General features: G+C 37.7%; 1 protein-coding gene across 1 annotated transcript in view; it reads right to left on the bottom strand.

Annotated features, from left to right (window-relative positions):
• The window catches only part of LOC122809143 (72 kDa type IV collagenase-like), a 792,577-nt gene that overhangs the window by 764,705 nt on the left and 25 nt on the right, over positions 1 to 27,847 (bottom strand). Inside the window, exon 1 of the mRNA XM_044080418.1 lies at positions 27,762 to 27,847. This exon is cut by the window's right edge and continues 25 nt beyond it. The gene's annotated coding sequence lies outside the window, so the exon portion shown is untranslated. The remainder of the gene's footprint in view (positions 1 to 27,761) is intronic.

Raw genomic sequence — 27,847 nt, 5'->3', positions numbered from 1 at the left:
CATGGCAGTCCTTTAATCCTTATAGAAATTCTGAATCTCTATTTTTCTCCTTGGCAACAGATTATTTCAGATAAGTGGGTTCTGGGAATAATCCATCAAGGTTACAAATGGTAGTAGGAGTCTCTCCCTCCATTTTTGGGAATTTCTTGTTACATACTGGCCAGACTTTTCTTTTCTCTCTTGACATTCAGGATATGCTGATTCAGGAGGTAATAGAAGCTGCACTGTCTCCTCAGTTAGGGGAAGGGTTTTATTCTAGGATGATCCTGGTGACAAAGAAAAAGATTCTTGGGAACCAGTTCTACATCTTTCCTTTTTGAAACAGTTTGTTAATTCCCATTCAAAATGCTGATTTCAGACATTATTATTCCAAGAGAACTTACATAAGTCTTATCTGACTCCTTCTGAAAGGATTGCTTTTTCCTGGGGTACCTCCTACACACTTCATTTCAAAGAACTTTTCTTCCACAAGAAAAAAAAAATAGATTTACATTTGGATTTTTTCCTGAGTTTTTCCACTCAGATTTCCATCTCAGAAAGGGAATTCCTCATAATTCTGTGTCTCGATCCATCTATGATGCTCATGATATCTTTTTCAAGACTCCACATGAGAAAAATTCAGTGATACCTAAAATCTCTTTGGTCAAAGCATCAACACCCCTAACTTTTAAAATTTCATTTTTGGGATTTGTGAACACATCCAAGTGTCTCAAATTCTAGGCCTCCCATTGTCCTTTCCTGTTCTAGCACAGTCAGTCACAACAGACACATCAGACTTTTCTTGGGGAGGATTGTGTATGGGGATAAAAGTGCAAGAATCTTTGGAATGAGTAAGACAGACCAAAACACATACACATAAACAAGATGTTCTTATAAATGGTCTCAACAATTTGTGGCGTTGGGTACTCTTCAAGTGTATACAGACAACACCACAGTGATGTGGTACATAAACAAGCAAGGGGAACCAAATCTCCTCTGTGTGGACTAGCAATTGCAGCCTGGTGATATAGCCTTTCAGCACAGTCTCACTCTAGAGGCATCTAAAATACTGTCAGAGCAAACTTATATGAGAGATAAGCAGAGCAAGGCCACAACAGACCCTCAGGAATGAAAATTAAATCAGGAGGTCTTCTAATTATTGATCCAGATGTGGGAAACACACCAAATAGACTTATTTACCTCCACTCTCTACAATTATTTCAGAAAAGTCTGCTTTAAGAATCTATGGTAGATGGCCTGGAAGATAGATGATTTCTAAGCAGAAACAAAGCGTCATCTCAGGCAGTAAAGGTCCTATATGAACAAAATACCACAAAAAACTGAAGAAATAAGTCCAGGACCAAGCACAGCTTCTAGGAAACCAATTTAAATAAAACAGGCTTAAAAAATGGTTAGTGCTTTCATGCCTTACAATAGGCACTTCATCGACAATCTAAGAAAAAGCACATACCCTTTTATATAACAACATTAATTAATTAATTAAGCAATTTGCGATCTTTAAGCCAAGGTTTTAAGGATACAAAACCATTCAACCCTGAGTACTTATGTGCCGGTAGCAATATTATCCATCTAGTTTCAGCTTTCTCTACCTTATTGTTTAAGTCCCCACATAAACACACTGTAAAACCATAAAATAAAAAGAATGACCATTATGTGCATGTATATGCTTATACAATGCACTGAGGCTCTTGATGCCCAATACAGCCAATATGCTCAAGTAAGCGCTCCCACAAAGTTCTGGTAGTTTTGCCAAGATAAAAACTACTAAAATCTTTGCAGGTAGTGAGATACACCAAATTCTTACTCGTACAATTTGCATAGAATCTAGGTAAAAATCTAAAATCTATAATGGGATGCTTAAACTCTAAGGTTTGATATGTAGGGACAAGCCACACAATTCCTACAGGCAAACATACCTTTTCTATCAGAGAATGAAGATAACTTCTGCTTATGTTCATAACAGATTTGTCTCTTGAGGGAAATTCCATTTTTAAAGTGAAATCTTGGTACCTCATCTACAACCCTTAAAATTTTTTCATCAGATATAAGCACCGGCCAATTATTCTTTATCCCATCACACACCCTATTCACATTACTGGAAAACGTAATAACAGGTCTAACATATCTATCATGTCCTACTCTTCTCTTGGATAATATACCCTCTTTCTTAGAAAAATAAGGATGAGCCCCTTCATGTTTAGCTCTAAAAACTTCATAACCTACCTTATCGAAATCTTTGGCCATATAACCCTGTTCTAAGAGCTTATCCTTAAGATCTACAAGTGTTTTAGCAAAACCATCATCTCTAGTATGCAAACATGATGTTCTGTAGGCTTGATTTTTAACAATATTTTTAAAACTATATCCAGGGTGCATACTATCATGATGCAGCAGGGTATTCTTTCTGAATGGTTTTCTATAAACTGTTGTTTGTAAAATACCAACATCTTTAAACAGATAGACATCTAAAAAATCAACACATTCCATATGTACCTTTTTAGTAAATCTAAGTTACCCAGTGGTGGATTCAAGATAGGTAACAAATGAATCCAACTTGAGCAAACTGCCATCCCATGAAAGAAAAATATCATCCACAAACCTTCTAAAAAAACACAAATGTTTAGAGAAGGTATGCTGAATGAAAATATTTTCAACCTCCCAACTGGCCATAACAAGGTTGGTGTAGCTATTGGCACGCAGAGTCCCCATAGCTACGCCAACCTTCTGTAAATAAATATTATCTTTAAACATAAAGACATTGTTCTCCAGGATTAATTCCAAAAGTGTGCAAATCACAAAAATCGTATCACTGGAATAATCACTGTACTTATGTAGAAAAATCCTAACTGCTTAGACACCCTCTAAATTAGGTATTACCATGAACAGAGTGTTAACATCCAATGTAACCAAAACATAATTAGACAAATCATGCCCAAGATTCAACTCATATAAATCGGTAAGAAAATGTTGTGTATCCCTGAGTACCATCTTAACATTATTAACTACCGTTCTTAACTTCTGTTCAACATAAATTGACATGGGCTCTGTTAGCCAGCCATTACCTGACACTATAGGTCGAAGTGGGGGGTCTCTATCATTCTTATGTATCTTGGGAAGCCCATGTATATAAAGAGTAAGAGGAAAATCAACTGAAAAATGATCATATAGATCTTTGTCTCTATACTTATTCATCAGCATGTCATATAACTCATCTCTAACATGCTAAATTAGCCTACATAAAGACTTTGGTTGTTACGCTACATACACATCAGCATCTGACAACATATTTAACATTTTCTCATCCTATCTAACTTTATCAAATACAACAATCCCCCCACCTGTGTCAGCTGGCCTAATCTGAATATCCACATTTTCTTTTAAAGAATTCAGGGCAGCAATTTCAGTGTTTGTTAAATTCACAAAAACATTTCTGTTACGTTCATGTTGTATCTCATACAAATCCTGTTCACATTTATTAAGAAACAATTCAACCAAATGACATGTCTGTGGACAAAAAACACTTGTTTTTTTTTTTTAATTTAACTGCAACACCATTGTCTAATGAAGAAACAATACCATAATTGGGAGGAAAAACAATCTTAAGCATAACATTACATCCAAACAACCTCAGCTGCATCATAGTCTCAACAATATCTGTTTTGCTTGCAGATATAAATAAAAGGCCCCGGTTCAAAACACCAACCTGTCCTGCAGTAAGGTTACTGGAAGATAAATTAAAGACAAAGTCATTCTGTATTGTTTCCAAGCTGAGTGCTTGGTTACTGCTGTCTCCACTGATAGTTTCCGTTTCCTTCTGCCAATTCGCACATTGGAATCCTTTATCAGAACTGGCAACACTGGAAAAGGATTAACTGAAGCTGACGATATAGTTGGAGCTGAAGACGTAGCTGTCACTTTCCACTTTGCTCCAAGTCGTTCATTCTCACTCTGTAGAGAAATGTTATCCACTGTAGACAGCAAGGACATTCCAGCACCTTCTGCATCCAAGGGGGTATGTAATTCAGAAGATAAGGAGGCATGTCTAATGACATCATGTTAAATATTTATAGGGATACTCCTGATTGCATTTTCAGGCTCAACAACAGCATTGCGAATGTCCACTCTTTCATTTTGATTCGTGTTACATGGTTACACAAAAATATATCATGTACAAAAATTGTAAAAGTCTCGATTCAACTTTCTAATCTTAAGAGCCTTGAGTTTGCTCTCATATACAGAGACATTTGTGAAAATCTCATCAAGCCGAAGCCAACAGGCATCAATAATACCTTTAGAACTCATGTCTTTAAGGAGGCTATCAATTTCTTTTTGTAAATCAATCTTAAACTGCTTGAAGAAATTAATTAGCAAATGCATGTAGTTAAAGCTTAACTCAATGTTCAGCTACTGCCACTTACGTAGAAGTTCAGGGAATGCACTACCATGTATTGGCATTCAAAGCACATGTAGCCCTGTAGGGACTACCTTAAAATGAAGGCAAGCCTCTAGATGTCATCATTGCCATTGGTAATGTTTCAAATCATGTAACTTATTTTCAACATCCTTAAGTGCATGCTTGAAAAATTCAGAATCAGCCAAGGAAACATTCCCATAGTGTTCAACGTTACCCAACTTCAGTGAAAACAAGGGATTATCATTCACCTGTATCAACCATTGCAGTCTACTGGTTATAGGTGCCATATTGCTCTTCACTCCTATGATGGGTGCATAAGCCAACTCCAAATCTACACCATCAGCTATGCCTGCCGAAGACAGCCAAAAACAACACAGTCTAAGCAGAAACAAAGCAACGTCTCAGGCAGTAAAGCTCCTGTACGAACAAAATACCACAAAGAACTGAAGAAATAAGTCCAGGACCAAGATTTTTAATTGGATTCTATGCAGCTTGTTTGAGTAAGAATTTGGTGTATCTCGCTACCTGCAAAAAATGTAGTAGTTTTTATGTTGGGAGGACTACCAGAACTTTGCAGAAGTGCTTACTTGAGCATATTGACTATATTAGGTATGAAGATCCTACCAGTGCATTGTATAAGCATATACATGCACATAATGGTCATTCTTTTTATTTTATGGTTTTACAGTGTGTTTATGCTGATAAATGTGGTGGGGACTTAAACAATAAGGTAGAGAAAGCTGAAACTAGATGGATAATGTTACTACAAGCACATATGTATCCAGGGTTGAATGGTTTTGTACCCTTAAAACCTTGGCTTAAAGATCGTACATTGCTTCGTTGATTAATTAATTAATGTTGTTGTATAAAAGGGTATGTGCTTTTTCTTAAATTGTCTGATGAAGTGCCTGTTTGTAAGGCATGAAAGCACTAACCATTTTTATGCCTGTTTTATTAAAGTTGCTTTCCAAGACAGATGCTTTATAATTTCCACTGACAAGAATGTTCCTGTATGCTTTCTCATCCTTTCCACAAATATCCAAGGTCATTTTAAAGATTCAGAAGGACTCCCCAAACATCATTATAGTAACTCTCTTCTGTCCCAGACAACGTGGTTCTCCCCTTTTTGGAAATGTTCAGGGTATTTACTACAAGCTCCCTTCTAGACTGGATTTACTCACATAAGACCAGTGGTGTTTCTTGAATTCTGACCTCAAACAAGTACAACTGACTACCTAGATGATAAAGTTTTAAAAACTTTTAGGTACCTTTTCTCTGAGGATGTGCAGCAGGTATTGATGAAGGCAAGAAAACCTGCTACTAGAAAATCATATATTATCAAATGGAAAAGGTTTTCTAGTTGGTGCCAACAAAAGAACCAGTACCCATTCAAGGCTGGTGTTACTCTGGTACTTCATTATTTGTGTTACTATCCTATGGCATGTCATAGTTAAGGTTCATTTGTAGGCCATTTCAGCATGTCTGCCCATAGAACCCCTCTTTCAATGCAACTGTGATGCCCCACCACTGGACTAGTAATCAACCAGTCTCAATCCTCACCACTGGCAACAATGGTGGATGTATACTGAGAGGATGACAGGGTACACACAGTATTAACAGATGCAGCTCTCTGCATCAAGTGCAATTTCTCTTAAGAGCACACAGAGATCACAGTCAGTCCGGGGCTGGTTTATCCCTCTTTTTAAGACTCCCCACTGGCACAGCTATACAGTTGAGATCTCAGCTGAGTGGCCAAGCCAAGACCTCCAGCACTTTTTCTGTCCAACCAGTGCTTCGTGTCCCTGCCCAAGTAGCTGACATACACACTTTTTGAGGTTTTGATTTACACATACGTGCACACACACACACACACACACACACACACACACACACACACACACACACACACACACACACTTACCTGCGAAAGGCTGGCACAGGTTTGCTAGCTATGTGCCCTTTTGCCCAGACTGTAAGGTAGTTATCACTGCCACCAGCCAACTCTTTATCAGCTACTTTAAGGCCATTAACAAAGGGTGTACAATCTTACTGTGTAATAGTAATATTAATACAAATGGTAGTTTGACCAAGAGCAAAGTTCTTAGGAGTGGCCCCACCAAATAAATATGCAAGTACTCTCAAAACTTAAATATGTCTCACAAAATCAGCCACAATGAAAGGTTTAAATATATTTAGTAATAAATAATAAAAGAACAAGAAAATACTCAGTATATATTCACAGTGACATCAGAGTTCAAAACCACAGTAAATATTTAAATCAACATTGCAGGACAGTCTCAAATAAATAAAGAAAAACATCTAAACTATGCTTCACTATATTCCCAACTGAATCTAAGAGAATTACTATACCCTAGTTAACTTACTTAAGAGCAAGACAGATGTGGTGAATGGATCTTCTAGTTGTTGTCAGGTCAAAGACAGAATACTGAATGTTGTATCTCTCTAAGAGACTTCTTAAATTAATATCTCAAATATTACTGCTGGGATAGCTTGCAGAATGACATCATGTTTTGTTATCTGACTCTATCCCAGATGAAACCCCCACTGCTGGAATCTGGCAGCATTTAGCATCTACTTGTGAAAATACAGAGACTTCAAATCTTTAGTAGATGCTGGAAGTCATAAAATAATTACATCCCTCCACATTTCAAGTCTAGTAATTATTTCACCTTAGAAGCAATACAGAAATTCCCTAGTATAGACATTCTGTCTCTTGCTGCTGTAAAGTAATTTAATTTCAGCTATTTTTCTGAGGTTTTACTGGACTGAAGTTAACCTCCTGTATTCCAGTTTCCACTGTTAAAATATATACATTTAAACAGTCACAATAGTGCATGTACATTTCTGTTCTTTTCCAGTAGGGGACACTGTGGATCCTTGCAAAATACCTCTTTAGCACACGTCTGTACAAACCATCTTATATGACATATAGTTCTAATACATTTGTAACACAGGCATCTTATATGAATCATGTCAATACTCACAAATGATATATAATTATTTACAACATTCCATATATCTGGGTTCGCAGTATCCCCATTTGTCACAGCAACCTCATGTGAAAATGCCTTTGAAAGGTCTGTTGCATAAGAAGCCTCCAAAGAAATGGATGGCTCATCCCAGGAATCTTAATTTTGTGTTAGAAAAATAACTCTTTCTCCATTTAAATTAAGTCATTAGGCTGACTTGAGATCCTTAACATGGAAAACAATAATTAATTGCACTGACCACCGTGAGAAGAGTATCTCAGTTGCAGGCTCTCACTGTGGGTCAGCCTTATCTCACTTCTCACAAAGATAGGGTTTCATTAAGAACTAATCCTTCACTTATACCTAAAGAGGTATCCAAGTTTATCTTAAGCCAAGCTGTCCATCTCCCTGTCTTCTTTGCAATACCTAAAAATGAGGAAGAAAAGATACTTCATACCTTCGATGCCCACAGACATCTCAGGTTCTATCTTGTCAGAACAAAATCTTTCAAAACTTCTGATCAGTTAATTTCCTGTGACACTAAGAACAAAGCACAACTTGTCTTAACTCATTATACCCTAGTACGCCTCCAGGTGTTTCTTCAGTTCTATCTTACTGACACCTCTAGGCATCAAGTATTGCTTGCTCATATTTGCATTAATAATTCCAAAACCATGTTATATACAAAGTAATGAAATAGTCCATCTTAAAGCTTACACAAAGGCAAACAAATTTGCACTGACATTTGACTTCTGTCTAGTGTAGATAAAGTGATATTAATTGCTGTTTATATATCTTTTGAACTATTGGTAATGGATGATCCCAAGAGACGTAGAATTCTTCATTTTCTATGATGCTTTGTGGCTCATGTTTCCAGTGTTTTTTGGCCACTTCAGTACCATAATGTTTGCACAATCCCCAGTGCAACAGTCTCATCACATTATTATGCCTTTCAGTATACAGTCCTTCTGCCATTAGTATGTCGCAACCAGCAATGAAGTGTACAACTGTTTCCAATTCGGTTTTGCAAAACCTACATTTGTCTGTTTCTCCCACATGTTTAATGGACTTTATAAACCAACGTGCATGCAGCCCAGTATCTTGGGCTGCCAATATTAACCTTTCATCTCTTGGTTTGAATTTGCCTCTCCTTAACCATTCCTGTGTTCGTTTCTGATCAACATGAGGTTTTTCCAGAAGTTTTCTATACTTGCAGCTACAATTATGCTTTTTCCACATTTCTTGCATTCTCATCTGATCCTTCGCCTTATATTCTTTCTTTTGTTTTTTGGCACTTTCAGTTGCTGGCTGATTTTTATCTACTTCTGGTTTGATTTCCATTCCTGCTTGACGTCGATAAGCTTCTGCTAGATTAAGCAAAGAAGTCATCTTAGATTTGTTCTCCTCATGTTTCAAAATTTTCACTACATTTGGATCTTGTGAGGTCAGCAGATATGTGTGGAGTCCCACACATGCAGATCTATACAGGTAATAAGATTAAAGGAGGCCCATCCCTCTTTCAGAATGAGGAATATATAAATTTTGGTATGCACTGATTTTTATAAATCATTTGGTGACCATGAAGCCTCCTTCTTGGTTTCCTATATAATCTAGCCAACATGTTTTGGGGCCAGTCAATCACTCCAAAACTGTAAGTTAGGACAGGAAGAGCAAATTGGTTTATAGCTTGGATTTCAAACTTGTGTGAATGGCTTGATGATTTTCCAGGCCACTGGCATGTGTGAAAGACTTATTACATTCAGCACATTTATATTACTTCAATCTTGTGTGAATGACAAGATGCCGTCGAAAACTGCCATGCTCTCTGAAACACTTACTGTACTCAGTACATTTATATGGTTTTGCTCCTTTTCTAATTTCTCCAAGTCTTTTGGGTTTCTAATACCATGATGGGAATGGAACCCATTCCTAAGTCAAAGTATGATTAAAGTTCATGAAATTAGTATTGTTTCAATCTTTGATGTCAGCCAAAAGTGCTCTTCGCAGCACCCACAATGTGCCCAGTAATGACCCCTTCTGCAATTCGTACAGGGTTACATGGATTGGTAACATATCTAAATACAATTGTAGATTCTTTTTTATAAGACCCATTGCTCTTACTACTATTGGAACTGTCTGGGTATCTTTCTTCCACATGGCTCTTGTTTCTGCCTGCAGATCCTGGTATTTTATGACTTTGTGTCTCTCTGTACGCAAGACACTATAGTCACTGGGTAGGGCGATCAATGCTACTTTTGTCTTCTTTTCTTGGACCACTATATCTGGTTTTCTAGCATGTATCTATCTGTTGAACTGTTGGTGATGGGTGATCCCATGTGATATAAACTTCATCATTTTCTATGATGCTTTGTGGCTCATGTTCCCAGTGTTTTTCAGACACTTTGATACCATAATGTTTGCACAATCCCCATTGCAACAGTCTCTCCACATTATTATGCCTTTCAGTATATAGTCCTTCTGCCATTAGTGTGTCAAAACCGGCAGCAAGATGTGTGACTGTTTCCAATTTGGTTTTACAAAACCTACATTTGTCTGTTTCTCCACCATGTTCAATGGACCTTGTAAATCGGCATGTACGTAGCCCACTATCTTGGACTGCCAATATTAACCTTTCATTTCTTGGTTTGAATTCACCTCTCCTTAGCCATTCCTGCATTTGTCGTTGATAACATGAGGCTCTTCCAGAAGTTTTCTATACTTGCAATTATATTTTTGTTTTTTCCATATTTCTTGCCTTCTCTTGCTCTTTTTTGATTTTCCAAGTCTTTTGGGTTTCTAATACCATGACGGGAATGGACCCCATTCCTAAGTCAGAGTACGATTAAAGTTCATGAAATTAGTATTATTTCACTTTTTGATGTTAGCCAAAAGTGCTCTTCGCAGCACCCACAATGTGCCCAGCAATTACTCCTTCTGCAGTTCATATAGTGTTACATGAATTGGTAACATATCTAAATATGACTGTAAATTCTTTTTTATAAGACCAGTTGCTCCTACTACTGTTGGAACTGTCTAGGTATCTTTCTTCCACATGGCTCTCGTTTCTGCCTGCAGATCAAGGTATTTTATGACTTTGTGTCTCTCTGTATGCAATACACTATAGTCACTAGGTGTGGCAATTTCAATGATCAATGCTACTTTTGTCTTATTTTCTTGGATCACTATGTCCGGTTTTCTAGCATCTATCTTTTCGACTGTTGGTATTGGGTGATCCCATGTGATGTAGACTTCCTCATTTTCTATGCTTCTCTGTGGCTCATGTTTCCAACGTTTTTCAGCCACTTCGATACCATAACGTTTGCACAATCTCCAATGTAACAATATTGCCACATTGTTATGCCTTTCAGTATACAGTCCCTCTGCCATTAGAGCATCGCAACCAGCAATAAGATGTGTAACTGTTTCCAACTCGGCGTGTATGAAGCCCACTATCTTGGGCTGCCAATATTATCCTTTAATTTCTTGATGTAAATTCACCTCTCCTTAACCATTCCTGCATTCGTTCTTGATCAACATGAGGGTCTTCCAAAAGTTTTTTATACTTGCAACTATATTTATGTTTTTTCCACATTTCTTGCCTTCTCATCTGATCCTTCACCTTATATTCTTTCTTTTCTTTTTTAGCACATTCAGTTGCTGCCTGGTTTTTGTCCACTTCTGGTTTGATTTCCATTCCTTCTTAACGTCGATATGCTTCTGCTAAATTAAGCAGAGATGTCATCTTAGATTTATTCTCCTCATATTTCAAAACTTTCACCACATTTGGATTTTGTCAGGTCAATAGATATGTGTGGAGTCCCACAATTGCAGATCTATACATGTAATCAATTTCAAGGAGGCCCATCCCTCCTTCAGAACGGGGGATATATAATCTTGGTGTACACTGATTTTTATAAATCATTTGGTATGCATGAAGCATCCTTCTTGTTTTGATATCCAATCTATCCAACACTTTTTGGGGCCAGTCAATCACTCCAAAACTATAAGTTAGGACAGGAAGAGCAAACTGATTTATAGCTTGGATCTTGTTCCTAGGAGTCAATGCTGTTTTCAGGATTAATTTAAGTCTTCTAAAGTACTCTAAGCCTTATTCACATTTGTTCATGTTTTATTGCTGATCCTTCATCAGTTCCCAAGTATTTATACACCCCCTCTTTCTCAAATTCTTTTATATCACATTCTTGTCCCAAACTGATGTTTTCCTGGTGCTGCAATTTTCCTTTTTTAAAGGTTGCTTTTGCACATTTATCAAGAGCAAATGACATTCCGATATAATCTGAAAAAGTTTTGACAACCTGCAGCTGTGCTTTCAGTTCCTCATCTGATGAGCTATACAATTTTAAATCATCAACAAAGAGAATATGAAAAGTCATTAGACTTTGTTGTTTTCTAGAAGCCAAATTGTAGCCATGGCCTGGCTGTTATGTAAGCAGCTTAATGGGTTAATGGCAAGGCAGAATAACAAGGGTGACAGAGAGTCACCCTGGGATATCCCCCTTTGAATTTTTATCCCTGGGATAATAATCTGTCCTTTATCATGGCTTAATTGCAAAGTGGTCTGCCACTGTTTCATGGTTACTATAATGTAATCAATCAGTGTAGGGTGTATCTTATACATTTTTAAGTACTCTTTTATCCATGAATGTGGGATACTATCAAATGCTTTTTTGTAGTCAATCCATGCCATACTTAGGTTCTTCCCCCTCTTACAATTCTCCACTCTAACTTTGTTTAACAACAAATGGTAATTTGTTCCATATGACTTTCTTTTATTACCCTTTTGTTCTACTGCCATAATTGAGTTTTCTTCTAAATGACTATAAACTCTGTCAGTGTCAATTCCCGTGTATAGTTTGTATGTTGTCAGAAGACAAGTTATTGGTCTATAATTTTTAGGGTAACTTGCAGGTTCACTCTTAAGTAAGAGCATTGTTTTTCCTGTTGTTAACCAGTGCAGTGTGTGTTCGGGGTGCAAATATAACTCATTTCTTGCCTTCTCTTGCTCCAGTATGAATGGCTTGATGACATTTTAGGCTATTGGCCCATGCGAATAGAATCTTCTACATAGGTTGTCTGATGATTCTCTACTACTTTTTGATAATCCCAAACATTCCCAGAGGTAGTTGTCTCTAAATGTCCTATATACCTGAATAAGATCTCCTCTTAAATATATATATAAGAGACAATGTATAAGTTCAGATATTTTAGTCTTTCATAATAACTTACATTTTCACAGCAGGGATGCTCTTGGTAAATTTCTGCTGTAATATTTCCAGTTTATTCATACTTGTTTTCTTACAAGGTTTTCATGTTGTTGTTCCATACTCAAGTTTGGGTCTAATGTAAATAAACAATTACTTCATCAATTCTGACTTCCTAGAATTTATAAATCTTACTATACAACCTATAGTTCTATAACTATCATTAACCAATTGGTTGATATGATTAGAAAAACGCAAAACTGGATCTACCCATATACCCAGGTCCTTAAATGAGTCTACAGTTTCAATCACTGTGTGCTGTATTAAATATTCTCCTTTGAATTTATGTCTCCCAAATTTCATATGCTTAGTTTTTGAATAATTTATCAGCATATTATTTTCCTGTTCCCAAGTGGTCAATTTAGTCAAGTTCTTTTACAGACATGCCCTATCTTTAACACATGTAGTCAGTTTACCCAATTTCAGATCATCTGCATACAGTCTGTAGAACACATCAGATGAAAAATATAGATCTGAAAGATACAATCTAAACAAGTAAAGGCCTAGGACAGAGCCCTGTGGGACACCCTGACTGTAACCAGAAATTTCACCTGTCCAACTGCTGTATGATACATGCCATGTCCTATTTGTAAGCCATGCAGCTATCCATCCAGCTTAAGACCTAGAATCTAAAGAATACTGCCACTATACAATATTTTGTGCTGAAGAATTTGACATTTACATTTCTTTATTAACCTCTATGGTTTCGGAGATATAAACATCTGTTTGAAATGTGAGGACATCATTTGATTTTATCAAAAAGCTTAGGGTCCACCTATTGGAAGTTTTAGTACAAACTTCCAGAGCTCCACTAGAGGGAATGAGTTAAAACACACTATTTCAAAATGGTTACCTCATGCCATTACATTTTGTTATTCCCACCTCAACAAAACTATTCCAGGCAGGGTCAAGGCTCACTCTACCAGTGCCTTGGCTTCATCTATGGATGTTTTTTTTTGGAAACGATTTCATGCTAGAAGTATTCTAGAAGCAGCAACCTGGTCCTCTGTGCACACTTTTACTAAGCACCATAAACTAGACTCCAGCTCCAGGTCTAGGATAGGCTTTGCTATGACTATTCTCCAGGGGCTCCTTGAACCTCATCCTTCCTCTTCCAAGCTATGGTAGACTACCCATATAGCCAAGGGTATGGCAGCAGTGATCAATGTGAAGAACATAGTACAGCGATGTAAGTAAACTTATTGTAACAGTACATTTTTGAATGATCACCGCTGCAGTAGCCACTCCTTCCATCCATCTTCCTTTTTATTGGATGATTTTATTCCAGAGTGCTGACTTTCTATTGCTAAATTCCTAGATGTCCTCTCAGGGCTTTAAATTCCCTCTCTTTCTGTTAGAATGAAATTTCTGAAAGACTTTGCAGCCAAACCTGACTTTTAGTCAGCTCAACTCGATTTGCCTAATGGTTTAATATCATGGAAGGTGCCCTGAGGCTTTAGAAGCTGGCTGGCTGTTATATCCTTGGCAGGATATAACCCATATACCTAAGCCTATTGCAGCAGTGCTCATTTAAGCATCTATTGCTATGGTAACTTTACTTACACAACTGTTCTTTTTCTTAAGTGCAGCTTTTACTGAAACACTTTAAGTGAAACTGTAATTACAAACTGCATTTACTGTATTGTCTGTTGTTTTTACAGTAGTTTTTTTTATACTTAGTTTTGGGGGTGATTTTTGACATTATGGTTCTGTGTGGATTATGTACCATTTTATGTACACTTTTATATTTTATTTTTAACTGTATGCATATTTTCAGCATTTTGAACTACAGATGAACTTTAGGTTGATGTTTCTTGCAATAAAGTAGTGTACATTTGGTGCAGGAGCTGATTTCCAATAAAGTAGTGTACATTTGGTGCAGGAGCTGATTTCCTGCTATGGTCCCCTTCCCCTGGTTGTGCGACTATTGAGACACTATTGAGGCAAGCATAGTTAAGCAGAGTTATACAGGGGGATTGCCCTCCTTCATAAAACACCTTTGCTTTTATTATTCAAGGTTTATGGCAGTCAAAAAGAGGGTTCTGATTGATTGCTCTTATGGTTAGTAAAGATTACCTAACCTGGAGTTGAAATATTAGGAGCTTCCCAGTTATATACTCTTAAGTTTTATTATTATTTTTTCTCTAACAATCTTTTATATATCTGACTTTTTATTGTACTGCATTCTGACCTTATTTAGTACCACCTTTCCACTAACAAACATCATAAGTTATTTACAACTGTTCACATAGCTCACATTTTGATTTTGATACTATTTTGCTGAGTACTGGTATAGAACACATTTATATTACACAACATATCATATCCTTAAGTTAGCTCAGAGGATTTAGGCTGTGAGCTGTTAATGAGTTGCTTCCTGTGGCCTGTGGTACAGGGTTTGATTCACTCTGCCTTCATTTGTCTACTGTGTATCATTGAGCACGTCACTTACCAAGACGGTGATATGGGACAACTGGAAAAGAGAGCTGGGTTCTTCAACAGTCTCCTGGACTGCGTACCTACTAACTACCTAAAAATCTACAAAGCTCTGTGAATTCAATGGTCAGGTGTCATGCTTATTTCTGTCACATGACAAGAAGTACAAAGCATGCAGATACTGAAAGGGATAAGAGAAGATGGTAGGCACTGTGAACAGTAGCAACAACAACTAGCGAGAGCATAGGGTAAATTAGTGGTGGACACATCTGCAGAGCGATTTGAGTACTTGGCAAGGGTCTTGTATCTCGCTCTAATTTTACAAAATGCCCCTGTTCTTGCTTCATATTGTTGTCATGCCACTCACAAAAATCTGTGATATTTTTATTGGAAAATCACTCAAAGTTACAGTCAGTCAATACTGATAGACATTATAGTTTCCTATTGCTAACTGTTTAGAAAATGCATGTTGCTGTAAAACTTGTTGTGCAATTAATATTTTAAGTGAATTACAGTAATATTTAAAAATGTTCTTTTAGGTTGTGGGTCTCCTCCCAATTACATTTACTTTTGTCCCTGATTCTCAAGCAAATAAATTAAGAGCAATGAATGTCACCGATTTTGTATCAGATTATTAGTTTGTTCATCACAAAATCTGCGAGTTTCTAGTACATCATAGAAGGTTAGAGATGCTAAATAGTGACAGATCTTTGAGTTAATATGACTATAAACCTACTTATTCTATCAACTCTCCAAGTATGTAAAAGGAATATGTAAAATCTGTCCCTGATTTTGGAACTTTTTCCCCACAATAATTTTGGCACTATTCCTGATTTTTACATGAAAACATTAAGAAGAGTGGGACATCTGAAACAGATAGATACATATAAATTAGTTATAAGTGCTGAGGCTACCTGTGGAGTAAAATTACTAGTTGCTGTTTGTTCAGTATTCTGTTGTTGCAGGATTACTGTGATTTGTGTGAAGCAGGTTGGAATAGTTTAGTGGATGAAATAAAGTTGAAATTATTACATGGCCATCATTTTTTTATTAATTGCACCAATTACCATGAAAGTATGGCTACACAAGTGCATGGCCAAACATCCAAATGAAAAGAAAATAAACCAATGGCCAGCACTCACAGACATTATAAAATTATTTCTTAAATCTGACTAGGTGAAGCCACACAAATAAAGAACAAAAACTGGTTTTGGCAAATGCCTTCTTCAGTGCATTCTACTTACAGATATATCACATGATTACTGAGAACAAACTAATTACTGACTTCATGACATCATCTTAAAATAACAAAGACAAAAATTAAAATAATTCATTGACCCCTGGAGAAAATATTGCCCTCAATTTAATAATCCAAAACTGCTTTGTTTTTGCTAATATTTCCTTCCAGCCCAACTTATTCATAATACAATTACTGATTTTATCAATTCCCACAAACTGGACTCAAGCAGTAGAATGTTTAAGTTATTGTATATACAGTGGATTGGATAATGTATGATACCTGATGTCACTCAAATGTTCAAATGCCCAAGTTTTAAATTGTCTGGATGTTTTACCAACATAAAAAGTTGAACGACCATATGTCACCAAAGATATAATTCTTTCCAAATTATATGTAATCAAACTATTAATTTGAAAAACTTTGGCTATATTAGTTGAAGTAAATTGTTTTGAATTAACAATTACTTTACATGCAGAGCAATGACCACATGGTGAAAATTTCAAATTGGTATCCTCCTAAATGCATTGAGTCAAATTTCTAATACTGACCTCTTTCTTAAAATGATTGAACATACTACCAATCGTTCAGGTAAAATTGCATCTGGAGGGTAAGAAATCTGCTAACTCCATATCCATCAAAAGAATACTCCAAGATCTGTGTATTAAATCCTGAAACATCCTAGTATTATTTCCAAACATAGTAAGAAACTGAAACTGGAGCTAGCTTCCATTTTATCAACATAGTTCACAAACCAGCCCTCTTTCTCAAAGAAACTGTACGATATGCATTCACCACTACATCATAATTATGTCCCAAAGCCAAGCAAAGAACAAATTATCTTAATCTTACGATACTGTGTCTTGGGAATGTTTTTAATAACATGTAGAGAGGGCAACTAGTTGCCTCAAGTAAGGAATTTTTATGGAACTCCTTCCTAAACAGTAATATATGTTCCATCCTTCTCTTTCTTAACCGTAACGTCCAAAAACAGAAATTTGTTTTAAGTCATAATTCACTCTAAGATGTAATCCTAAAATGTAATCCCCAGTTATTGTCATTAAAATATTGTACAAATTCTTCCAAAGTACAATATCAGATTTCTACACCAGCCAACAATCATTCAAAAACCTATACCAGATATCCATGGTGTCTAAATATATGTTGTAGCTGGTATCATATATTTTTATTACAATCCAATGTCTGAAGTGGACACAGAATTGTCTATAAATGCTGGGAGAAGGTGGGAGCTGTCTATGGATAAAAGTTATTGACCCTTTTGTAATTTGTTCAGTTTAAATATTCACCTGTCTGACTTTACAAAAGTAGTGTGCATTTGTGTAAAGTAAGATGGTATATTTTGTTATTAGGATATTTACTTATTTTTACTACAATCTGGCATAGTAAAGTGAATGCAGTTAATAGGTACTGAGATCTTCGTTGGATACAAGTGGCTTCTCATGTTGTTGTTGCCTGATGACTATTGTTCATAGGTTCATAGGTTGGTACTAGGCTATCGGCCCTAGGGCCTATACAAGCCTAGCCATAACAATTCCTTGGATATTTCTTCCCACACTATTTACTTCCCTGGACCCCTGTCTAGCAGGGTGACTGATGTGATCCCCAGGGTGAATTTCCTTTCTCCCATCCAATCATCAAGGTTCCTTTTGAAGAAGGCCAAAGAGGTGCTCTGCTTGACATGTATGGGTAGTCTATTCCAGAGTCTGGGGAGTCTCTGGGTCAGGAACCTATCCCTCCAGCATGTTTTGTTTATTGTGATGACAAGATTTAGATCCCTGGAGTGTGTGGCTCTGAGGGATTGGGATTTCTTTAAGTGTAGCATGTCCAACACATCTGGGTTTGACATGGCCTTGTATGTTAAGCAGAGACTGCTTTGGAGTAGATGATATACGACAGAGTATAGCTGGAGTTTTTTAAGGCGGTCAGCATACGGCATCTACTTTAGGCCTGTGATTCTTTTAGTGAGATATGTTGAACGTCAGTTTCATGCACTATTTAGCAAGGATGGTAATTATGTTTGTTCAACGCGCACATCAGTTACACCATATATACTATAAATGCACTCTTGTATTTTGACTATAGTATGAATTTGGCCTCAATCAATATACATATTTATTGGCAAGCATTTTTTAAGATTGGATATTGATATTTTATATTTATTGGTGGTTAATTATATATGCATTTTTTATTTATTATACATCTATTTATTCATGTTATTTAATACCTTGAAAAGGGCGGTTTTATTATACTGGCACACACAAACACTTTTCTATTTATAAGTTTTTTATACATTTTATGAACACATTTTTTACAAAGCATGTTACTGTGAAGAATAATAGGTCCCATACTAAAGATTAGATGACTTACTGATTTCAATAATTTTAAACTTATTATGACAATAACTTGTAATACAAAATGTATACACTATGAAATCACTAGTCACAGGCTTAATGTAAAGTTTCTTTAAACTTTCTTAATTTGCATTTTTAGATGACATCTGGTAACTAAAACAAAAAAGTTTGTGGCAATATTTATTGTATAACAACATAATTTCAATGTTTTTAATTTAAATTTAAACAGTTTTAATCGATTATATTTTTTATCGTTGATGCTGCTAAGCTCTATTGTATTTTGAGTGTTTACTAATTGCATTGTGAAAATTCTGTTTACTATTCAATTGATTAATTTAATTTAATAATTGATTAATTTGCTTTAATTGGCAAGCTATTTAAGCTGAATTTTTAATCTATTGGTTGTACTTGAAAAAGCCCGGTATCACCGGGCGAAAGCGCTTGTTCTTTACTCCGTCTGGTTTTTATCTCGTTTGTGACAATAAAGTAAGTTTTTTTGACTCAGCACGCCTTTTTCTGGATTTACTACCATTGAAATCTTCATTATCACAAAGAATCTACAGGAACTTTCCTTTTAATAATTTTTTTGGCTCGGGTGGTCTGAAGATTCTAGGTCTGTTGAGCCTCTGCTACTTTTGTTCTTTTAGTGAGATATTTCTGCTGCCTTTCCAGTCATTGCAGATGTCTTGAGAGGTACATACCAAATGGGGCGTTGTATTCTATGATGGGTCTAATGAGGGATGACTACAGTGGGACAATGACCTCCTTTTTTCTGGATGAAAAGCCCTTAGTGATGAGGTGTGCCACATAGAAGGATTTCCTGACTGTTGTGGCGATGTGGTTATCTAAGGTGAGACCACTGTCCACCTGTGTCCCTAAGTCTCTTATCACACTTTCGGTGTTTAGTGTACTGCCACCTATGTGATAATTCATGGGTACATGTTTTTCCCAAAGGGGATAACTATACATTTCTTGGCATTGAGCTTGAGCCCATGGCTCTGGCACCAAGCATCTGTTTCTGTAAGGCCCTTTTGTAGAGTATCCACATAATTTTGGGATTCAATAATGACTCCCAGTTTGCAGTCATCTGCGAACTTTGTTAGCCAGAGTCCCTTAGTGTTGGCCTGTACTTCAGAGAAGTAGATACCAAACAAAAGAGGTCCCAGGACTGAACCCTGAGGTACTCCACTTGTCATTTGTCTGGAGCTGGATTTGGAGTCAGCTACTTTTACAGTGTGGGTTCTGTCAGTAAGCCAGTTGGCAACCCATCGAGTGATGTAGGGATCAATGCCCAGCTTAGTAAGTTTATCTATGATTCCAGAGTGGGAGATGGTGTCAAAGGCCTTGGCGAGGTCCAGATAGGCTGTGTGGACTGCCTTACCCATGTCCACGGCTCTGGAGACTGATTTGAGGAAGTCAAAAAGGTTCAGGAGACAAGATCGGTCCTTCACGAACCCAAACTGGGTGGGGTCCAGTGTTTTAAGGTTGCCAATGTCTTTGTTTATAAGTTCCATGATAATACGTTCCATGGCCTTGCAGATCAGGCTCATCAGACTGATGGAGCAGTAGTTCCCGGTATCCAAGGTGGATCCCCCCTTGTGGAGTGAGCTAACTGTAGCTGTGCGCCACAGTGGGCACAAAGCCTGAGGTGAGGGTATGATTAAACATGACACTTAGGTGAGGTGCCAGTTCATTTTGTAGTTCATGTAGTAAACAGCCCAGATGTCATCTGGTCCCATGGATGCCGTATTCTTAGCTTTGGAGAGTGCGTTTTTTACCTGTGTGGCCATTATTACCAGAATTTGGCAATCTTCCAGTATTGAGATGGGTCACTTAGGGGGTGAGAGGTGGGGTGAAGTTGGCACTGAATCGACCTGCCAGGATATTGGCAATATCCTTGGGATCAGTATATTTAATGCCATTCTGTTGTAGCTCAGAGCAGATCTGAGCATTGCCATTTAGATTCTTGACATAGTTATAGAATGCCTTGGGGTTGTCTTTGGAATCTTTGACAATTTTATTTTCATAACTAGCTTTGGAGGATTTTATGAGGGATCTCAGCTTCTTGCTGAGGCTGGTAAGGGAGTTTTTTGCATCCTGGGATTTTCCTCTTTTCTGCAACAGTTTTTTCCTTTTGCTGTAAAGTTTTTTTATGGCAGGGGACCACCAGATTGGCTTCCTTTTTTGGAGGAGAGCATCTTGGTTCTATTTGGGGTGGCACAATTCATGCATGAGTGGATGTGCTCGTACAGTGCCATAGTGTAGGACTCAGCAGTCAAACTTTCAGTTCCCATCTGCATGGGTGTCATGAAGTTTGTAACTTCTGACTTGAGAAGCATGAAGTTGAAGTTGGCCTTGGAGAAGTTTTTTATGGAGGTTTCCTTACTGGGGGGTGGGGGTGGGATGTGGATGTTAAGGGTGATTAGCTTATGGTCTGACCTGACCAACGAGGGGGTGACCATAGGTGTGGACTTCCCATGTTGGTAATGACCAGGTCTAGGATATTGAAGCCCCTGGTGGGACTATGGATTAGTTGATCCAGGGCATTGGAATTTATTTATTCCAAGAACCGTTGGGCATAGGTGTTGGTGCATGAGTAGTGTTCCCAGTTAATGGCATGATAGTTTAAATCACCCAGTATTAGGGTGCTTGGTTGTATATTAATATTTTCCAATATGTTTAGAAAGGTGTAATGAGAATCTTGGGTCATGGTGGGGGATCTGTAGCAAGCTACAATTTGGATTCCAGTCTTACCTAGTGTTAGTTGCACATGGAGAATTTCATACACATTGTATTGGGCAACTAACCTGGTGGTGTGAATATCCTTGGTGAATATGGACACTCCTCCACCTTTAGTGTTTTGATCCTGTTTTGGTAGTTGAAAAGTGTGCTAAGAGTTGTAGCCTGGTTTGCAGGGGTGCTCTCTGGAGCCTTGAACCAGGTCTCAGTTACTGCACATATATCGATGTTCTCCATTTTTAGGAGTGCCTCGAGAGAGTGCATTTTGAGGTTTAGACTTCTAGCATTGAGTAGCATTACCTTCAGATTTTACATGGTTGTACCTATTACAGTGGTGGTTTTGTCCTTTGAACTTTGCCTAAAAAAGGCACTATAGGGGTGGCAAGAACCTTAGCCAGTAACCTGAATCCCAGGGGCAACAGGTGCAGACCATCTCTGACAAAGCATCGTGGTCTGTCGATCATGTCATCCCAGGCAGACAGGTACTGGATCCCCTTTGAATGACACCAGAAGCTTAGCCAATTGTTGAAGTCAATAATTTTGTCTTTATATTGTGGTATAATTCTGGGTGAAGGCAGGATGCTACTCAGGGCTAGGGTCATACCTGCCTGGGCCACATGATCCTAGAGCTCTTCCATGTCTCTTTTCATGTAGTCCAGGGAGGTATGTCTCAAGTCATTCACTCCAACATGGACAATGACATTGTCATATTTGTACTTGTTATGGAGTGACTTGAGTGCATGAGTTACATGGTGGATTCTGGCACCCGACAGGCAGCTCACTGTAATTTTCTCCATGTTCAGCCTGGTGAGTGGGACATCAGTGTGCCTGACTATAGAGTCACCTATGACTAAAGTGTTAGGTGCATTGTCTTGCCTTAGGGGCTGTTGCTGGGTGGCACACTGGTGTTGTGAGCTATGTGACACTTTGGTTGTGAATGGTGTTTGCTTGCGTTTCAGCTTCGGAGGTCCTTGTTGATTGGGCAGGTTACAGTTAAGGGCCTCCTCTTATGTGAATTTAGGGTTGCTATGTGGGTGGTGTGAATTTAGAAGGGCTATGTGTTGCTTGAGGTGTAGTGTGGGTGTTAACCTTCTCCTCTTGACTGTCTAGCACAATCTTGGGTGGAGAGAGTGTTGCTTCCAGTTTGGCTATGTAAGTGCATCTCTCACAGGTTGTAGTGTTGGGTGGAAGGAGGAGAGGGATGTCTGTGTACATGAGGCAATTTCTGCATTGCCCCAGTATGCCCAGATTCACCAGGTGGACAGGAGAAGTCAATGGAAGCTGACCCTTGGACATACTTGGTTTGGCGCTTTTTTTTTTTTTTTTTTTTTTTTTTTTTTTAAAGTACAGGAGCTGTTTTCCCTTACCTTAGCAAGGTACTTTGCAATTATAGGCTGTTTAGTACCTATGATTAATTTCTCCTTATTAATAAGGAAAGTTGATTGCTTGTATCAGTTTAAGGCTTTCTAGTGCTTTCAAGCAGGTATTAGAGCAAGTGCTAGTCACAGGGATGCTTAAAGGTAAGATGAAAAAAAAATGGTTTATCCTAAACACTGCAGTGTACACTAGAGAAGTTAGATGTGAATGTAGGTAACAAGTTTTATCTGTCTAAAAAGTTAAGTTTTAGTGAAGAGTCACTATTTTTAAAACAGCAAGATAGATTGAAAGGGTGTGATCACTTTTGTATTCCGGTACTATGGAATACAGTAGAATGGCCAATAAATTTAAATAGTTGAAGGGGAGTGATTTCACAAAATTATAATTTTGTGCTTACTCACACAAGCCAGTGAAAGCAGAGAGGAAATGAGATATATGGTCAAATTAACGTAAGAGGCAGGCAACTAGAAAGACGGTGGTATTTAAGAACATAACAGTGACAGGGAGCATTTGTTAACAGTAGTGGCTGGTCTGGTATGACAGGAATACTGTCAAACAATGTATTTGTTACAATTAGTGTAAGTATTGATATGACCTATGTCATGTGTGTGTGTGTGTGTGTGTGTGTGTGTGTGTGTGTGTGTGTGTGTGTGTGTGTGTGTGTGTGTGTGTGTGTGTGTGTGTGTTTTGTTGTATGTTTAAGATTAACAAGTAGGCCAGAATTTCTTTTGCTTTCCAGCACAAGAATTAGCATTGCACACAATGACTGGCTATCTTTGATGGTGGCAGAAGCAGAATATGTGTGAAGGTAACTGGTCATTAGAACTGTGGGGCAGGGAGCAGCATTGCTATCTGAGAGTGCATAGTTTTGGTTGAGCTGCTAGCTCTGGCTTCTTCTATGCAGAGTCTGCATTGTGCCTGTGTGGGTCTATCAGTGTGCTCTTGTTTCCTCCAACTCTCCAAAGATGTGCTGTATACAAGCTGGCATTACTGCAATTAGCCTATAGGTAAGTGGGCAACATATGTGTGTGTGTGTGTGTGTGTGTGTGTGTGTGTGTGTGTGTGTGTGTGTGTGTGTGTGTGTGTGTGTGTGTGTGTGTGTGTGTGTGTGTGTGTGTGTGTGTGTGTGTGTGTGTGTGTGTGTCTGTATGTGTGTGTGTCTGTATATGTGTGTGTATATATATATGTGTGTGTGTGTGTGTGTGTGTGTGTGTGTGTGTGCGCGTGTGTGTTTGTGTGTGTATGCGTGTGTGTGTGTGTGTGTGTGTGCTTGTGCATCTTAGAATAGACCTGCACTATCAGGGGTAGTGTCAACATGTATGTGCTTGTGTGTGTATAAAAAATCAGTATAGTCTGTGAAACCTGGCTTTTGGGTGCAGTGCCAGTGTGTGTGCGTGTGTGCGTGTGTGCGTGTGTGCGTGAGTGTGTGTGTGTGTGTGTGTGTGTGTGTGTGTGTGTGTGTGTGTGTGTGTGTGTGTGTGTGTGTGTGTGTGTGTGTGTGTGTGTGTGTGTGTGTGTGTGTGTGTGTGTGTGTGTGTGTGTGTGTGTGTGTGTGTGTGTGTGTGTGTGTGCGTGTGCGTGTGTATGCGTGTATGTGTATGCGTGTGTGTGTGTGCTTGTGCATCTTAGAATAGACCTGCATGCACTATCAGGGGTAGTGTCAACATGTATGTGCTTGTGTGTGTATGAAAAATCAGTATGGCCTGTGAAACCTGGCTTTTGGGTGCAGTGCCAGTGTGTGTGTGTGTGTGTGTGTGTGTGTGTGTGTGTGTGTGTGTGTGTGTGTGTGTGTGTGTGTGTGTGTGCTTGTGCATCTTAGAATAGACCTGCACTATCAGGGGTAGTGTCAACATGTATGTGCTTGTGTGTGTATAAAAAATCGGTATGGTCTGTGAAACCTGGCTTTTGGGTGCAGTGCCAGTGTGTGTGTGTGTGTGTGTGTGTGTGTGTGTGTGTGTGTGTGTGTGTGTGTGTGTGTTAAAAAATAATGTTATCACATATGTTTATCTGTAGACGCATGCAACATTGATGGACACACACACACACACACACACATATATATATATATATATATATATATATATATATATATATAATATCTTTTGGGTGGCAGTAAAAAAACAGACAGCAAGTCTTTGTTTCAAAAATAACGTATCTAGAGATCCTTAGAGCTTCCAGAGGCTCGATGCTGTACAAATTTATTTTGATACTTAGTAGTGGCCTGTGTCTTGAATCTCATCTACTCTAAAATTGCCCCTGCTTAGAGCTGTGCACAACAGGTTACTGTAGACTGACTATTGGTGATGGGCTGAGAATGATATGGACATTTCTTTTTTAGATTTTTGACAATCAACCTTCAGAGGAGTGCATAGAATGCCACTACAGCTTGTCTAGGCTTAGTGAACTGTACGGTCATTATATCTTTACTTTCATTCCCAAACCTCAGAGTTATGCAAGGAAGGTAACTGCAGCTTGTCTGGAACAATGACGTGCTCAGGAGCAGCACTTTGGAGTACATTAGTGCTGCCATTTTCATCTTCCTCACAATCAAGCATCATACCCCAGCAGTAGCTGGTTATCTGAGTGAGTATAGGGGTAAGCAGTCCTGCGGTTATATACATTTGACAGCAATAGCTTGAAATATATTACTGTGTTCTAGTTGTTCTTTCAGGTTTGCCCTAGTCTGACATCAGAGTGGTACACAGAAGTTGGCTGTCTTTTGGGGACAGGTGGTGAGGAGGCATGTTGCGTATATGTTTAACAGCAGCCTTTTGAAATATATGATTGCAACAGTTTGTGCTTTCATCCCACTCTAACACCAAAGGGATACACAGAAGCTGGCTACCTTTTTTTCGGTGGGGGGATAAAGAGATAGACATTATTTCCAGATATTATCTTTGTATCTCCCTAAAGCATTTCTCTTATTAGTTTATTATGAACTACTGTTTTGTGAGACACAGCGCATTGCTTTTTTGAAAGAAAAAAAAAGACTGAATTTCTTTCCTTGCTCATGTGTTTGGTCATGCTATCATTAGATCAAAATATTGGAAAACAGTGCCAAAATGCACATTAGGGCATCAATAACCTCAATGGATTTTGGGAAACTAGTGCCCCCCCCCCCCCAGACTCCTACCTTAATTTGATTATTTACTCCACAGTTATTACATTGTGCCTTTGTTGAAGGTTGGGCGTCGAGCTGGCAACTCGGCACTGAAAAAACCTACTGCCAATCATTAGTGGACCAGAGTTCTGCTGTGGCGACCCCTAACCGGGAAAAGCCGAAAGACAAACAACAACAACCCCAAAGTTATTACATTGCACTTTTGGACAGTTAGGATTTGTTGAAAGAATGCAGGAAGAAGTGAATTTGAGTAAAACTGGCTTTCTTTCCTTAGAACATCTTTGGGGGAGGGCTGCACTGCAGGATGTGTGTGGAGGGGAGCAGCAAGGAGATGCCATGGAGCCCTTCACATACGGTGTCATTTCAACTAAGGCTGGCCCAGCATGTACCATCACTCACTTCTTCCTAATCAGTTATACTCAAGTCTGTCTTTGAATAAAAACAGTGTAATAAAATTATGCCACCATTTGCTTTGCCCTGCAGCTTCACAGAATAACAGCATCTTGTTTGAGAATAACATAGCTGCATTCAGTTGCTTATTTTGTATTTGTACATTATGTATAGCCTCCATCTGCCATAACCACAATCCCTGAAAAATCCTACACAACTAAACTGTCTTGTTTCTCATATATATATATATATAAGTACATATCTGTATATCTATCTCTCTGTATGTGTATATATATATATATATATATATATATATATATATATATATATATATATATATACACATATAGATATATATATATATATATATATATATATATATATATATATATATATACATACATACAGCTATTTTTTCCTAGATCATGTTATATTATAAGTTACTTGTTCAAAACAGAATGCAGTCGCCCATTTTGTACTAGAAAAAAAAAACAGCCTTTGCATGGCACTTTTACTTAGTTAATGGATATTCAACAGGTAGGAACAAAATAAGCAGATGGTTAGCTTAGTTTAAAAATGATTACTATCCTAGGCCAGACAATTAGTGAACTCAAACGTTTCTGAAAATCTGACTGTAAGAATATATGACCATTTAGTGTCAGTAATTCAGTTTCTTCTAACATTCAGATTGCATAGCCAAACCCCAAACTGTATTTTTTTATATTTAAACCTTTAATTTAAAGCATATTTTTTTTACACATAAGTACATATGTCAGCATTTTGCCATTGCATTTGTAAATGTTTAGCATCCATACAGTATTTTTTAAAGAAGCAAAGTGAAGAAGACATAACAAAAAGAACAATGCAGTAATGATGTCACATTCTAAGAACGAAACATGTCTGAGCTTGCATAACAGTTTTCTAATTTTTCTCACAACAAAGTCTACAGTAGACACAAAATGTAAAAAAAAAAAAAAAAACAAATAAATGAATAATCCAAGCAACTAGCAAAACTTAAAGAGAAGGCTATTCAGACAATAAACAGACAGATAAATAAATAAATAAAAGTTAAAGACTCCAAAAGCGTAAAAGTCTGACTAGATACAGAACACTAGCAACCAACCATGTTCACTTCTTGTATTCTAAACATCTCTGTTAAACAAGCTGAAGCCAGTTAAAGTCATCGGCAAAAGGACTAATAAAGATAATAATCAGTAAGCCAAGCAAAGTTATCAGAAAAAGTGTAAATGCAAGGGAACAAAAGTGAATTTGCTCCTCTGCCTTTTAAAATCAAAGTAGAGATGTACCAAATTAATACAGTCCTTTGCTTCAGTTAGAAACTGATGCTTTGAGTTCATCAACAGCATGTATACATTTTCAATAAAAGTAAAATTCAATTTTACCTTTATGGTTGTTTGTAGGCAGATATGCTCAGCACAAAGGATCTTTTCAGAGGACTGCCACAGAGTAAGCATTAATCTGTGAGCCA

The sequence above is a fragment of the Protopterus annectens genome, chromosome 8.part0, assembly GCF_019279795.1.
Source record: "Protopterus annectens isolate FY-2018-M chromosome 8.part0, PAN1.0, whole genome shotgun sequence".
Taxonomy (NCBI): Eukaryota; Metazoa; Chordata; order Ceratodontiformes; family Protopteridae; genus Protopterus; species Protopterus annectens.
The sequence above is the reverse complement of the archived record's forward strand: the minus strand, read 5'-3'. Positions and strand labels throughout refer to the sequence as shown.